Here is a 16303-nt window from a genome sequence, read left to right as displayed (position 1 = left end):
CCAATCCCTGATCCCTTTTGCTATATCAGTCAGCCATATGGCATGTCCCGCATCCGACAGATGCACGCCATCAGACCAGTAGAGGGCCTCATTGCTGAAACGAATGCCATGGTGGTCAATGACCCGACCACCCAAGACTGCCACTCTATGCACCACCGCCCGATCCAAGGCTCTCCTAGCCCTATTTATGGCTATCGGGCACCGGCTATCTCTCCAAACCCGCCTCTCCATCAGTGATGCCCACAGAATGATTATGTCTGGGTAAGAGGCCTTCAGTTCTTTAAGTCGCCATAAATATGCCACATCAAATCGACTGCCTTTCGATAAGCTAAATCATTTTCACCTAATTGAATTATTAAAGCATTTGGGGGACCCTCCACTGCCGCTTTGGCCCTAACTGTGGGCAGCATTTCTGCCCAGCTCATTCCCCTCCGGGAGATCCAGGAAATAGTAATGTCTGCAGGTAAGTTGAGGTGCGGCCCGAGACCGGCATTGATGGTGCGGACCTTGGCCCAATACACAGTGCTATGCCCAATTATCCAGATGCGCGCCCTCATAGTTCCTGTAAGAATTGAAACAACAGGCCAAGGTCAGGTTACCCCCGGTGAGCAGTCATAATTTTTTTCTCACATAACACTTTTAAGCATCTGATTTCCAACAGCCTAGATCCTTAATCCTCCCTGCAGTCAGGCCCAGGTGCATTGCCGTGGTGGCCGCCCCTATGCAAAATGAGTGCGCCGCGAAATCAGCGGGGGGTAAGCCGCATGCTGCAATTGTTAAACACATGACACGAGTGAACTGGTGCCGAGTCAGGGGTGAGCCATCCGCATGAATCAAGAGTGGCCCTGCCATATTAGCTCTCAAAAACAGGAAGCGCCTAGTCTCCTTAACCGGGCATGGACCCGATTTACCGGTCGCCAAAAGCCGAATTAAAGCCCCCCTCCCGTACTGGTCTGTTTTAGAACTGCGTATCTGCAAGACTAGATCCTGCCACGATAGCGTGACATCGCTCAACAGTAAGCCTCGGGAAGAACAGCGTTGGCCAGCCTCATATACTACCTCCCCAATGTGGAGTGCGCCAAAAAAGGCAATGGAATACGCTGCTGAGAATAAGCGGGCCTCGTACTTAGACCAGTAAACAGTTCTCAATTTTTTATGGATCTGGTAAAGGATGTCAAACGATATTGGCCTTCTGTTATCGCAGCTGGGGGGCTGCAATCTACGCCAGCCCTCCAAGGCCTTTTGCACCATGAAGTCGCCACATGGGTCAGAAGAATAAACTGCCTTGCAAAAGAATGATATTGCCACCATCTGTATGTTAAGGGTTTTTGGGGCGCGGCCCACGCGTCTCAGATGTACTAAGTAGGAAAGAACCTCAGACTTGATGGGAAGGGAATTGATTCTAGTGGTGTAGGATTTACTGCGGAATTTTAGGAAATCCAACGAAGCTTTCTCATAAGATCTTAAAGTGGAAGGCGCCACCGAGGCTAATATTCCCGGCATCACTTCTAGTTCCCAAGGCTGAATAGGTGCTCCGGGAACGGCTGTGGAAGCTGGTGCGCGCCCGGTGCTAACGAGCGGAAGCGGTGCATCTGAAAACGAGATACGGCATCCACGATGTCATTATTAACACCAGGCACAAATTTGGCAGAAAAATGGACATTGAGCTCTAAACACAAGAGGACAAAGGAGCGTAGAAGGGCCCCCACCCTTGGTGACCGGGCGGCCTGCTTGGATAGGACTGATACTACTGCCTGGTTATCGGTGTGAAAGCATACCCTATGGTTACTAAATTCTTTAGACCACAAGTGCACTGCCACTATGATCGGGAAGAATTCCAAGAAGGTTAAATCTCTGGTTATTGGAAACTCCCCCCCCCTGCCAGGCTGCGGGCCAGTGCTGTGCACACCATTGTCCCCTGAAGTAAACACCGAACCCTAGAGAGCCTGAAGCATCTGAATGCACCTGAAAGTCAACCTGCAGCGACATGTTATCCTGCCACAGGGAAATTCCATTATAACTTTCCAAAAACTTCAACCAGACTTCCAGATCGGAGTTTACCTCTTTTGATAGGTGAACCCTGTGATGAGGTGATCGCATACCAGCTGATAGCCTCGCGAGGCGGACGCAAAATGGGCGGCCAGGGGAAACCACACGGCAAGCAAAGTTTAAATGACCAAGCAGTGACTGAATCTGCCTGAGGGTTACTTTCCTTAGGGGAAGAAGTTGCCAAATAAGGTCTCTGAGTGCAATTAATTTTTCTCTGGGAAGCTTTGAGGTTTGGGCGACAGTATCCAATTCAATACCCAAGTAAACCATAATTGTAGCTGGGCCCTCTGTTTTGTCTGCGGCCAATGGCACCCCCAGCTCAACTGCTAAAGTCGTGAAGGCTTCCAGAAGGGCCGAGCACTTTGGTCTATTATCAGCCATGAGGATAAAGTCGTCCAAGAAGTGCAGCACACCCTCCGAGCCTGTTCTATAACGAAGTGCCCAGTCCAAGAAGGTACTGAATGCCTCAAAGGCTGCGCAGGCTACTCAGCAGCCCATGGGCATTGCCTTGTCTACGAAGTATGCCCCCTTGAATTTAAAGCCCAGCCACCGGAAATCCTCTGGGTGGACTGGCAGGAGTTGAAACGCAGACTCGATATCGCATTTTGCCAGCAACGCGCCTTTTCCAAATTTGCAATTAAGTTTGACCGCTTGGTCAAAGGAAGCATATCTCACAGAGCAGAGTTCTTGAGGTATCGCATCATTGACAGACCCTCCTTTCGGGACCGGCAACCCTACCTGCTCTTATCTCATTGAAAATTTTATTGTGCGCAACTTCGGGCATTTCTCTGACTGATTTCTGATTTGGTGGGTCACCTGAACTGGTGGGAAAGGTGAGTGGAATCCTAAAGCCTAAACTAAAACTTTCCCAAAGATATAGTGCTGCTGTCCTGTTGGGGTAGAGGGCTAAAAGTATTTTTAAAGGGGTCAGCTTAATGGGAGAAAAGGCCAGGCCGAGTTCCAAGTTATTATTGGTTACGCTGTGGTCAGAAGGAAGCACCATGGGAGCCTCTAGCACGCTAGTTGGAGAAGCCTCTCCCGCCCCAAAAGGGCTGCCTTCCTTTGATGCAAGCAGTGGCTGGGTGGTTGCCGAGACATTTTTCACACTCGTGGCTATACTTATAGATAGGCCTCGTACAAACCCCTTTGTTGAATTCCCAGCACAGCCACCTCTGCTTTGAGTTGGCCTTTCCAAATTTGGACGAATCCTGGGACTTCTTCTCTACGTAGGGACCGACGTGCTCCATCCAATAATTTTGGTCCCTCAAATCCCAACGTGTAGATGATAACAGAGAAGCGTTTCTACGGAAATCCTCATCATAATTTAGAGCAGCAGTCTCCCCTGCTAATTCCCGTGCCCTCCTGACATGTGCTAAGTAAGCTATTAGATGCATCACACGTTTAGGATAAGCTGCGCTGACCACACCCATGAACACCTGGAACCCGTCTAGCCAATTTTCCAAGTTATGCTCGGCTCGTGGTGTTCTATAATGCCACTTGCCGTAGCTACACTTCCTTTTCCCCTTCCCGGTCATCTTAGCTGGGGGCAACAAAGTAAATATGTCAATGAAATCACCGTTAAGTATTTTGGTCCTCTTTCTTTGAGACAAATGATTCCCCAGGATAAAATCAGTAGATAAATTTGTAGATGTTTTTACATCCTGGACTAAAGCACCATCCTTCCATTCCAGGGAACCATTGAAGGACTCGTGGTATGAATTAGCCCTTCTTTCTTACACCTATAAGGGGAGCCCTGAGCTGTCTTCCCCCCAACCCCAGTACTCCTCCATAGGTGTGTTGCTATCAGTATCTGATGATGAGGTACCTGATCCCTCCTCAGACTCCAACTGTCTGCTTCTCTTGCTCTTCTTAGAGGTATGCTTTCTTTTTTCCTTCCCCTTTCAGCTTGGCCCTCGCCTGGGACCGGTGTTGGAACGCTGGTTACCTGGTCGCCCTGGTGCTCCTGCGCCTCCTCGTCAGAAGAGGAACCTGACGCGCCTTCTGCTGCAGCAGCTTGCGGTGGTGCATCCTGCAAAAGTCTAGGGATGCCTACATCCTTGTGGGGGTTAGTAGTATTAGGGCCTCTAGCGTTTGCCTTGCCAGCCTTACCACCCTTCTGACCCCCTTTTGACTTGCCTGCACTGGACGATTGCGACCGCGTGTTGGGACAGTTTGCTGAATCATTGCTCAACCTCAGTGTGGCCGCGCTGGCAGCTGAAGTGCTGAGGCGATCCAAATCACAAAGGGGGGCATCGGGGATGCATTCTTGCGAGGGCAGCACAGGAGGCAAGGCCAACTGGCCTGCAGACTTGCATTGTCTATAAAACGCCTCAAAAGAACTGGGCAAATGCCTGCAGGTTACAAGGCATTACCAAGGCCTGGGTCCCTTCCTGATTTCCCTGCGCCAACCCAGATCCGGCGGGGGTCTGTTGGTTCTCTTGAGCAGACATAATTAGAGACAAATACCCTTATAAGATAGTTCAGTAAAGTCTACACCAGCTGTTTTGGATTGCCTAGTAGTAGGGCGGGTCCTGTCCTGAATACGTAAGTCGGAAGTATTACCAAAATAGTTCAGCAGTGTCTGCACTAGCAAGTTTTAAAGGAAAACAAAGATGCCTACCCAAACCTCAAACCAAGGTATCTAGATGCAAAAGCCTAGTCTTTAGCACCGACCTGGGTCTATAAATATGAGTACAAGAGTACCTCCGAGAAGTAGACAGCTATGAGCAAAACTTACAGAGGAAAATGAATAAGAACCCAGAGATCCAGTGGTGCAGAGGTGTGTTGATAAAGGCCAAAACAATTAGGAATTAAGATGAGACAAATGAAATATTTAGCAAAATCTATATGACCTTAGCCAAAGAGGAGAAGCAACCTGGGGCCGAGAAGCACTTTGAATTGCAATAAACCAAATGAACTGAGAACCAAAGATGAAAAGCTCCCTGGAGCCCCTTTTGCACTTTAATTAAGATTGGCCAATTAATCCCACAAAATGAAAAGCTCCCCAGAACCCTTGTGCACTTTATTTAAAATTCCTCTAATGAATTATTCAGCCCAAATGAGAAGCTCCCTAGAGCCCTTGCATACCTTAATTAAAATTAAGCTTCAGTGGAGGCCCATGAGTTCTAGTATTATCAGAGAGGGAGAAAAGCTTTCCTCTGTTCATTTTCTCCATGCTATGTGGAATTTTATAAGCTTCTATCATTGTCACCAGTCAGGCTTCAGGGAATCCAATCCCTCCCACAGTAGGCAGCCAAGTATGAGAGAAACAAGGAGAGTTCTTACCAAGTCTTTTATACAATACAGTGGTACCTCAGGTTAAGTACTTAATTCATTCCGGAGGTCCGTTCTTAACCTGAAACTGTTCTTAACCTGAAGCATCACTTTAGCTAATGGGGCCTCCTGCTGCTGCCACACCGCCGGAGCACGATTTCTGTTCTCATCCTGAAGCAATGTTCTTAACCTGAAGCACTAGTTCTGGGTTAGCGGAGTGTGTAACCTGAAGCGTATGTAACCTGAAGCGTATGTAACCCGAGGTACCACTGTATTCACAGAGAGAGAGATAGCAATGCCATCTTTCTTAGATAATGGCGTTTCTCCAAGTTAAGCCCCACCCCTCCATCTCTCCCCTTATACGTCATTCCTACGGTGGCTGATCTGTGCCTTCTACCTCTGAGCTCTCTGCTCTCCTACTTTCAATGACCTCCAGGTTCTGGGGGGGGTGGTGGTGTCTGGCATGCTTACTAAAGATACTGTGTCTGTCAGCTGCCTCTCCCCTGGTGCTTCTTCTTCTTCCTGCTCCTCTCCCATTATTTCCCAGCTTCTCTCCTCCTCTGCCTCTGAGCTATGCCCTCCCACAGACCACTGACTTCCTCTTCTCTGGAAAGTTCAGGAGGAGGGGGAGGCGGTCTCCACCATTCCTCCTTCACTGTCCAGTCCCTGACATCACCTCTTACTCACTTTTTCTATGGACCCAAAAGTCTCAAATGAGGCAACCTTTGCTTGTAGGGGAGTCACTTTATTCCCTTCCACATTTTGACTGCCCTTTTCTGAACCATCCTGAAAACCAACTCCAAAGATTCTCCTCTACTTAACTTGCTGATCTACATCAACAAAATTGAGCCCCCATCCAAACATAAATTGTTGGGTTTCCAGGAAGAGAGAATGCTCTTGTGCTCAGGTCTGGCTTGGCCCCTGTGAAGATGGGATGCAGAGCTGCATGGGCCACTGGCCTGATCCAGCAGAGCATTTCTTAGGTTATTATCACCCTAGTGGCAGTGGAAATGTTGTGGGATGGGGAAATAGAAGGGAACCCCCTGTTCAGTACAGTTTTTCTTCCCCTAATTGGCCAGGGAATATCTGAGCCATGACAGCCTCATAACCCATTAGGGCCCCAGCAAACTCTGAAACTGGCCACGTGGAAAAGAGATGTCTGCCAAGACCAGTGGTAAATGGTGTTCCAAATAACTTTGTTCCTGCTCCCTAGCCAACAATACCTCACAACCCAAGCCACTCCTGATTAAAAACAAACAAACCAGCTGAGTGGCTGGGCACAAACCCAGATTCTTCCTTGCTCATGAAGGAAAGGATATATAAAGAGCTGGTGCCGTCACCTGGGACAGAACAGACCAAAGGAGAAGCTCTTCCACTCCATTGACCAGCGTGAAGCCATCATGAAGTTCTCCATCACCCTCTTTGTTGCTGTGCTGCTGATCTGGTCCATTATAGCTCTGGATGAGGTCCAGGCTGAGGATTCAGCCCAAGGCAAGACGGTAAGTAGAAGAATATAAGGAGAGCCCTGAAGCTGGATCAGGCCAGGGGTCCATCTAGTCCAGCATCCTCTTCTCACAGTAGTCAACTGAAGGAGAAGCCCACAAGCAGGCCCTGAAGGTAACAGCCACTCTCCATGACACTTGGGATTCCCAGGAACTGATATTAACAAGGGGTCTCCATCCTGTTGCCAAGGAGTTGTCATTTGCTGTTTCAAACTGAACATGGCTATCCAAGGGGCCTCCAATGTGCTCAGGTCCTGCTTGTGGGCTTCTTGTGGACTTCTGGATGGCCACACTGGGAACAGGATACTGCACCAGATGGGCCTTTGCTTGCTGTCTAGTGGGACTCCTCTCAGATCTCCTAAGACGCAGGGTGGTATCCAATGCTTGTCTTCCTCAGAGTAGACTCATTGAAGTTAAGAGGCATGGCTATCTTAGGTCCATTAACTGCAAGGAATCTACTCTGAGTAGGGTCTTCTCTGAGTAGGACTAGCACTTGCTACCAGTGGCATGTGAACTGAAATTGTTTTCAGATGTTGTTAGATGAGTTAATTCATTTATCTCTTGTTTTGTTTGGTGCCCCAGAGGAAGGGCAGGATATAAATATAATTAATAATAATTATGGTAATGGCAATAACAACTAAATCTCAACAACTCATAGAAAGCTGCCCTCTGCCAAGTCGAACAATTGGTTCTTCAATGTTATCTATGAATTGACTGGTTGTAGCTCTCCAGGGGTTCAGTCAGGGCTCTTTTCTATCCCCACCTGCAGATGCCAGGGATTAGGTAAAAGGTAAAGGTAAAGGACCCCTGGATGGTTAGGCCCAGTCAAAGGCAACTATGGGGTTGTGGGGCTCATCTCGTTTTTCAGCCCAAGGGAACTGGCATTTGTCCACAGAGAGCTTTCTGGGTCATGTGGCCAGCATGACTAAACTGCTTCTGGTGCAACGGAACACTGTGATGGAAACCAGAGCACACAGAAATGCCATTTACCTTCCCTCTGCAGTGGTACCTATTTATCTACTTGCACTGGCGTGCTTTCGAACTGCTAGGTTGGGAGGAGCCAGGACAGAGCATCGGGAGTTCATCCCGTCACAGGAATTTGAAATGCCAACCTTCTGATTGGCAAGCCCAATAGGCTCAGTGGTTTAGACACCACAGTCTTTGGTACCTTGGAGCTTCTGCATGCAAAGCAGATGTTCTAACACTGAGATATTATTATTATTATTATTATTATTATTATTATTATTATTATTATTATTTATACCCCGCCCTCCCTGGCCAAATCCAGACTCAGAGTGGCTAACATCAAACATATAACACATTAACATAACATCAGGCAAACAATTGAAATACATCCTAAAACCAGATCAGGATCAAAATAAAATCCAATCAGATGGCAACCCACAGATTAGGGTTGGGGACCTTAAATGCTCACCAGGCCCAACTGTTTCTGTTGAACTTATATGGGTCTGTGAGAAAAATTGGGAGGCCACTTTCATGCAAGTTCTTATGAAAGGGGAGAAGGAGTCAGACTGAACCCTGACCAAAGGCCTGGCAGAACAGCTCCGTCTTGCAGGCCCTGCAGAGAGAAGTCAAATCCTGCAAGGCCCTGCTGTTTTGTGACACAGTGTTCCACCAGGCCGCCCTGGCCGAAAAGGCCCTGGTCCTTGTCAAGGTCAGTCTAATCTCCTTGAGGCTTGGGACCTCCAAAATGTTGTTATTTGTGGAACGTAAGGTCCTCCGTGGGGCATACCAGGAGAGGCGGTCCCGTAGGTACGAGGGACCTAGGCCTACATTCCTTCCCTCAAACTCAAGTACAATCCTAGTCTTTGTGGTTCTCATAAAGGGGTGGTTTAAAGAGAAACAGAGGAAGCTGTCTTATACTGAGACAGTCCATATAGCTCAGTATTGTCCACTCTGAGGAACAAAAGATCTCCAAGGTTTAGGACAGGAGACCCGGCAAGTACACCTGGGAATGCCATTGTAGATTGAATTTGGGCCTTTTGGCCTGCAAGGTAGATGCTCTAACACTGAGTACAGTTTGCAGTGGAAGAGGATAGTCTCTTCCACTCTTGACCAGAGGGACAAAGGTTCCACTCCACACTTGTAACACGAGGAAGGGTGTCTGCAGATGCTGGGTCGTGATATCAACTATTTTCTCTTTGCTACCAACAGGGGGCATTGAATAATGTGGTTCCTACAATCAGGAGAGGTACCCCAAAGGTAAACGGGAATGGAGTTGAGGCAGGCCTACTTTTGAAAGGGATATTAAATGCTATCACAAATGCTGGCAAGCCTAAGGAATATCAGCCTGCACCAGACCACCCAGTGGCTATGTCATAGCAACATGTCCTTCCTGCCTGCTGCTGGCCCTCCTCAAGGCACCTCCACTTCTGCAACCAGACCCTGCGATGCTCCAGTTCATTTTGATCTAACCTCCGACCGCTCCCTCCTCCCAAAGATGCTCAGAGGTTCAGCACAAGGTCTTCAGACATCAGCCCATCACCACTAATTTCTCTCCATGCAGAAGGAACCCAGCACTGAGGCATCAATTGCAATGGCCCACTCAAAAAAATAAAGGTCATCCAACATTTCTCTGTGTCTGTTTTTACCTTAGATTAATGTCACGTCAGTTGAGTTTCAAACAGAAGAGGTTTATTCACTAGGGCTGCCCCACTGAGCTGTGATTGTCATTGGAGGCTCAGGTGGCCTTGGCAAGGAGTGCTTTTTTCCAGCTCCAGCTGGTTCACCAGCTATGGCCCCTTTTGGACACAGATGACTTGACCTCTGTGCTCCATGTTCTGGTAACTTCCAGGCTGAACCTCTGCAAAGTGCTCTACATGGGGCTACCCTTGAAGACAACTCAGAAACTTCCGTTGATTCATAATATATCAGCCAGATTTCTAGCAGGAGTTCCATTTTCATCACATATAAACCAGATGCATCAGCTGCCCGTTTGATTCCAGGCTCAATTCGATGTACTTCTATTTGTGTTCAAAGCCCTAAAGGAGTCAGGCTCCAAATATCTGAAAGATAGTCCCCTTCCTTACGCTCCCTCTTGGCTGCGAAGTTCTGTGGGCTAACCAGCCTCATGTAACCAATATGCTTAAGTCTACTTAAGGCATAAAGGGGTTAAGACCATTGAGTAAGCTGTCCTGCCAGGCTTAGCTCACCTTGGGAGGAGCTAGGGAATCAGGCCTATGGTTCTTCCCTCAGTCTCCCTCAGAAACTCAGCATGTAAAGAGGTCTGAGCTGATTGCTGAAGCTCAGATGTAGCATGGCCATTATTGTGTCCCTATGCTAATAATTTAGGAACTTTGGCCTGATCCAGCAACCAGGCTCTTCTTGTGTCCACAGATTATTTACTTCTATGTTCAGAACATTGAGACATCAGCTTAAACCGGTCTGTCCTCATCATAACATACAGACATTCAGCTTTCCATTTTTATGGACAGTCTTCTCTCATAATGCTAGAACGGAGTCAGGGCTGTCCAATGAAGCTGAATGCCAGAAGATTCAGGACAAAGGAAATAAACTGTATAGGTCAACTATGGCCCTCAGTCCCACAAACGGTACTGATAGTCACCAGCTTGGACGGCATGAAAAGTGGATTAGTCTAATTCATTGATAATAGGGTTTCTGCCTAATTATGTTCTACTCAAAGTGTATCCATTGAAGGTGATGGACCCAATTGCTCATGTTCATTCATTTTAGTGGTTCTATTCTGAGAAGGACTCACAGTGGATACCACCAAAAGGCCATCCATGGCTACTGATTGTTTTATTTTCTTTCTTTATTGCATTTCTATCCCACCTTTTTCTCCAAGGAGCTGAAGATGGTGTACATGGTTCTGCCACTCCTCATTTAATCCCCACAACAACCCTGTGAGGTAGGTAAGCCTGAGAGGCAATGACTGGCTCAGGGTCACCCAATGAGCTTCATGGTTTGAAGCTTGGTCTTCCAGGAACCTAGTCCAACACGCTAACCAATGCACCGCATTGTCTTCTTGCAAAGTCCAGGGATCTAGATGAACAGAGAGATTTTAGTTTGGCAAACATAGATGGGGCTTTTTTTCAGCTGAAACCGAAAGGTTCCCAAACCTCTCAGGTTGGTGCCATTGCCATTCTAAGAGAATGTGACTTCATTGTGAGTTCTGGCACTTCTTTTTCTAGAAAAATAGCACTGAGCATAGTGTTATGCAGCACAGCGAAGCTCAGAAACAAAGTGGCATGAGGCTTTGCAGGATCCTAGTCACACTGAAGAGGAATTTGTTGTTGTTTTGAATAGTTTGTAGACTGCATCATTTTGATAATCTCTAAGCATTGTACAAGGAAACAAAACAACTGACCTCACATTTTGACTCAGGAGGGGGATACCCTGAGATCACCTTCATCCACCTAATTATTGGGTCCACACCCATAGGCGATTGTCAGGGAACGGACATCGGAGCAGAGTGGAGAGGCTAGGCTCCCAGATTCTGCCGGAGAGGGAACTAGTAAGGGAAGAGAGAGAACGTCCTCTGGGGAAAGAAGTCCAGGTGACACCAGGAAGAAGGGAGAGGCAGAGAGCACTTCAGAGGGGAGGCTCCGAGACTCTTCCAGTGAAGTCAGTGAGGAGAGTGGAGGACCACCGCTTGGCACGCCCACTCTGCGCAGAAGGCTTCCGCGCAGAGAGGCGAGGAGGAGGTTGTCCGTTAAGGAATTCTTATGCTGGAGGAAATTTAGGAGACACCCACTGACGGATTCTACCAGCGACTGAGGCAGCCGCGCAAAAGGACTGCTCAGCCAGGGAAAGACGCAACCACCCCTAAGCAGTTGGAATAGCTGGAGGTTTACACAAAAGCAACCCCAATTCTCATGATAGCGATCATGTCCACCCCAGCAGCTTTTACACCAGAGTATGGGAACCATTGGTCCTCCAGATTGTGCTTGATTCCACCTCCCAAGAGCTCCAACCAGCATAATCAATGGTTCCACATGACGTGCATTCATTATAATGGATCTACTCTGAGGAGCATGAACATTGGGTGCAGCCCTCCAGCTCTTTCCCCCAAATTTCTGGTGCCTGGAAGAACAGCTGCTCCTTCTACTCAAATTCCCCTGGGCTGAGCTGCTGCTTCATTTGTGGCTCTCATCACAGACCAGAAGAGCACCAGGCTTGAAAGCAGGACAGCTGATATTTTCCATGATGGCTGTACACAGGAAGGTGTTCCTGAATGGTTATGCAGGGAAGAACCACCTTAAAGAATGCCCTGTCTTAGATGATGGCTTCGAGCCTCCTCAAAATAACCAAGCAAGTATTAAAAGTCACCCCAGAACTGGCCATACTAAACATCTTCCAAGACAATAATGCCCACACACATTACAATGACCGCTCCCCGCTTAAACGGGGGGCGCCCTTTGCGTGGACGCGTGCAGCCCCTAGATCTGGAGCGGCTCCTACAGCATAGGCTTGGCTTTGCCTTCCCTCAGGTGGGATACCTGGAGGTCTCCGCCTACCTCAGTCAGCTGTCCAATCCCACCTGGGGGAAGCGTTGCCAAGGAGACCAGGCCAGGTAGGGGAGGGATTACCTGCCCACACAATAGAGGGAGGATCTTACCTAGGAATCCTCACTTGGCTCCAGAGCTTCTCCCACCCTACCCACCCTTAGTTAATGTCTTATTTTGCAGGTTAACTTTTCCTCACAGGTTTTGCAGGTTATCTTTTCTTCACAGGTATGCGGGCGCTGCTACGTTAAGGTCGCTGTTCAAGGGCCGGAAAGGAATTTCCCTGCATTGGCAGGTTTCGCCTTTCCCGTAGCAAAACGTCACAACTTTGGCGGTATCAGGCCTTGGGCGGAATCCTTTTGTCCATCTTCCTCTTGCGGCGGCGATACCAGAGTTCCCCGTTAAAGGGGTTTTATGAAGGGAGGCTTTGGCCGTACACCGAAAGGTCGTCATTGCTCTCTCCTGCGGTGGCGGCGTTACGGGGGCGGCCATCTCTGCTTGAACATATGTTCCCCAGAGCTGGCCCATCCCCCCCCACACACACTGGATAACCCTGATGCTCCCTAGGTCCACGGCCGGGGACCGGGGAGGGAGAACACCCAATGCCTGAGCAAAGGTCTACCCACATTTGAAATTTAATAAAGTTGTGGCCAGTTTAATCCCATAGCACGTTGTCTTGAGTCGTTATTCCACGTGACGGGGGGACCGTGCAGGATCTGGGGACTCTGCCTGTCCACGCAAAGAGCTCATAACCCACAAAGAGCTCATAATGACCTAGATCAAAGTCCACCAATGTGAGGGGGATATCTAATCAGGAAGAATTTTGGTCATTCAGGTTTAGTGTCTATGAAGCAGAAAGAAAATTAATGAGCATACCATTTTCCATCATCTGTGTTAGTTCCACATGGGCGGCAGCAGAAACTGCCAGGAGCCTGATCTGAGACCAAGCCATAATAGATAATATCTAACTGAGCCTGCAGAAATACTTGAGGAAATTTTTGCACATTCTCTGGGCATTGTGCACATCTTCCAGTCAACATGCAGTGTCACCAATAAAAATGTCCTTGCTCTCTGTATCTAATCCACAGATGCATGCAATTCTCTGCCCCTGGAAATGGTGGCAGGCCAGATGTGGAGTGCAGGCCAGATATCCCCACTTGTTGGTGTACAGGACTGAGCTGGGATCAAGGACACCCATTCAAGGGCGTATCTGATCGGGAAAGGTTTTGGCCATTAAATATGGAGCAGGAAGAAAAACCAAGGGTTATGCCTCAGCCTCATCAACTCTGTTCTTTCCACATGGCCAACACCAGATATTACCAGCACCGTGTTCCATTGAGAGGCACATCCTCCAAGACAGAAGAAATGAGTCATCTAACTTTAGAGTTGGTGAGCTGTAATATTGGGAAATAATCCATAATGAGTTGAAAAAAATGTTTAAAAGTACTTTCCAAAAAAACAAGGGTTCTTTTTGTTGGGGATAATTCAGACGGAAATTTCCAGGTGTCAAAAAAGGATATTTATATACTGTATGCCACTACAGCGGCCCATGTGTTGTTAGCCCAAAATGGAAAACGAGCAAGGTCCAAATTAAAGAAGAATGGAAATATAAACGGATGGAATATCTGCAGTTTGCAGACCTAACACATACAATAAGAGAACCAGAAGAACATATAGAATCATAGAATCATAGAGTTGGAAGACCACAAGGGCCATCGAGTCCAACCCCCTGCCAAGCAATATGTTTAGAGAAGATTGGAGAATGTTTACTGAATATATGGGGGGAGATTGTGTACACTTGAAAACGTTGGCAGCATTAAGATAAATTCAACAGTGTAAATAAGTTTTGATGGATGCAATGGAATACTGAATGGTTTGGTTGATGTAAAATATGCAGGGATTTGTGTTATGCAAAATTAACCATGGAAAGAGAAGAAGGGAAGTCCTTGATATTTCAAGGTGGTTTAAATGAATATTCTAAATTGTAAAACAGAAAATTTAATGTAAAATTTTAATTTAAGTTGCCATTCATCTTTCATTGGGACCTCGCTCATTTTCCATTTTGGGCTAACAAAACATGGGCCACTGTAGTGGCATACATAAATAACTTTTGCTGACACCTGGGAATTCTTGTCTGAATTATCCCCAACAAGAAGGACCCTTGTTTTTTGGGGAAAGTACTTTTAAACATTTTTTTTTCAACTCATTATGGATTATTTCCCAATATTACAGCTCACCAACTCTAAAGTTATATGACTCATTTCTTCTGTCTTGGTGGATGTGCCTCTCAACGGAACACGGTGCTGGCAATATCTGGTGCTGGCCATGTGGAAAGAACAGAGTTGATGAGGCTGAGGCATAACGCCATGCCCTTGGTTTTTCTTCCTGCTCCATATTTAATGGCCAAAACTTTACCCAATCAGATACGTCCTTGAACTGGTGTCCTTGATCCCAGCTCAGTACTGTACACCAGCAAGTGGGGATATCTGGCCTGCATTCCACATCTGGCCTGCCACCATTTCCAGGGGCAGAGAATTATGATTTGAGGACCTGCCCCCTTCGCTTGGGAATAAGAAAGACACATGGACACAGTATTTTAGGTTAATGGGCTAGAAAAGGCCACAACTTTATTGATTACAGCATGTGAGAGGTACTGGCTTAGGCAGTGGAAGAAACAGCGAAACCCCTCAAGGAGGGGTGAGTCTAGCAAGGGTTAACCACCAGTAGGGGGAGCCTGTTGATGCAAATACAACTGTAAGCTCTCCCCTGATGTCACCGGGGGTTGTGCCATGGCCCCCAGCCCCCAGCAGGGCATTGGACAGGATCCACAACCGCCGGACTTCCTATTTGCGTGGTGAGTTCCTGTCCCGCAGCAAGGAGAAATAATGACACAGGACACCAAGTATTAAGGTTAAATGTGCGAATTAGGCCACAACTTTATGGATTGCAGGAATGAGAGGTATTGGCTTAGGCATTGGTCCTAACGACTAACCGGCTCCAGCCCAATTGCATGAAGTTAACACCAGAAGGGGTTAACACCAGAAGGGTGAGTCCTGCTGAGGCACGTCAACTAGGAACTCCCCCAGGGTCACCACTCAGGGGGTGCCTTAGGCCCTCACCTCCATAGGCTTCGGACAGGGCAACGCCCCCCTCGAATCCTTTAATGGACTACCCTTAGATTTTGGGGGGAGGTGATGGCGTTTCCCCCCCCACATCCTCTTAACCCCTTCTTACCAATGCCTAACCGCCACTCGAGCAAAGCTCGCCTCCAATACCCTCATGCCTGCAACCAATCCCTGATCCCCTTTGCTATATCAGTCAGCCATATGTCATGTCCCGCATCCAACAGATGCACGCCATCAGACCAGTAGAGGGCCTCATTGCTGAAACGAATGCCATGGTGGTCAATGACCCGACCACCCAAGACTGCCACTCTACACACCACCGCCCGATCCAAGGCTCTCCTAGCCCTATTTATGGCTATTGGGCACCGGCTATCTCTCCAAACCCGCCTCTCCATCAGTGATGCCCACAGAATGATTATGTCTGGGTAAGAGGCCTTCAGTTCTTTAAGTCGCCATAAATATGCCACATCAAATCGACTGCCTTTCGATAAGCTAAATCATTTTCACCTAATTGAATTATTAAAGCATTTGGGGGACCCTCCACTGCCGCTTTGGCCCTAACTGTGGGCAGCATTTCTGCCCAGCTCATTCCCCTCCGGGAGATCCAGGAAATAGTAATGTCTGCAGGTAAGTTGAGGTGCAGCCCGAGACTGGCATTGATAGTGTGGACCTTGGCCCAATACACAGTGCTGTGCCCAATTATCCAGATGCGCACCCTCATAGTTCCCGTAAGAATTGAAACAACAGGCCAAGGTCAGGTTACCCCCGGTGAGCAGTCATAATTTTTTTCTCACATAACACTTTTAAGCATCTGATTTCCAACAGCCTAGATCCTTAATCCTCCCTGCAGTCAGGCCCAGGTGCATTG

General features: G+C 47.8%; 1 long non-coding RNA gene across 2 annotated transcripts in view; it reads left to right on the top strand.

The window, feature by feature from the left end:
• LOC310711197 overlaps window positions 1-16303 on the top strand; it is a 132188-nt gene that overhangs the window by 55536 nt on the left and 60349 nt on the right. Inside the window, exon 3 of one of the 2 annotated variants that reach the window (XR_014528373.1) lies at window positions 9000-9285. The exons of the other annotated variant lie outside the window; for it this stretch is intronic. This is a non-coding gene — a long non-coding RNA (uncharacterized lncRNA). Of the gene's footprint in view, window positions 1-8999; window positions 9286-16303 lie in introns of those variants that run through there. 2 annotated transcript variants of the gene reach the window in all.

This window comes from Podarcis liolepis (assembly GCF_965112155.1).
Source record: "Podarcis liolepis genome assembly, chromosome: 7".
In the NCBI taxonomy this organism is placed as follows: domain Eukaryota; kingdom Metazoa; phylum Chordata; class Lepidosauria; order Squamata; family Lacertidae; genus Podarcis; species Podarcis liolepis.
This window is presented reverse-complemented; position numbering and strand designations above follow the sequence as displayed.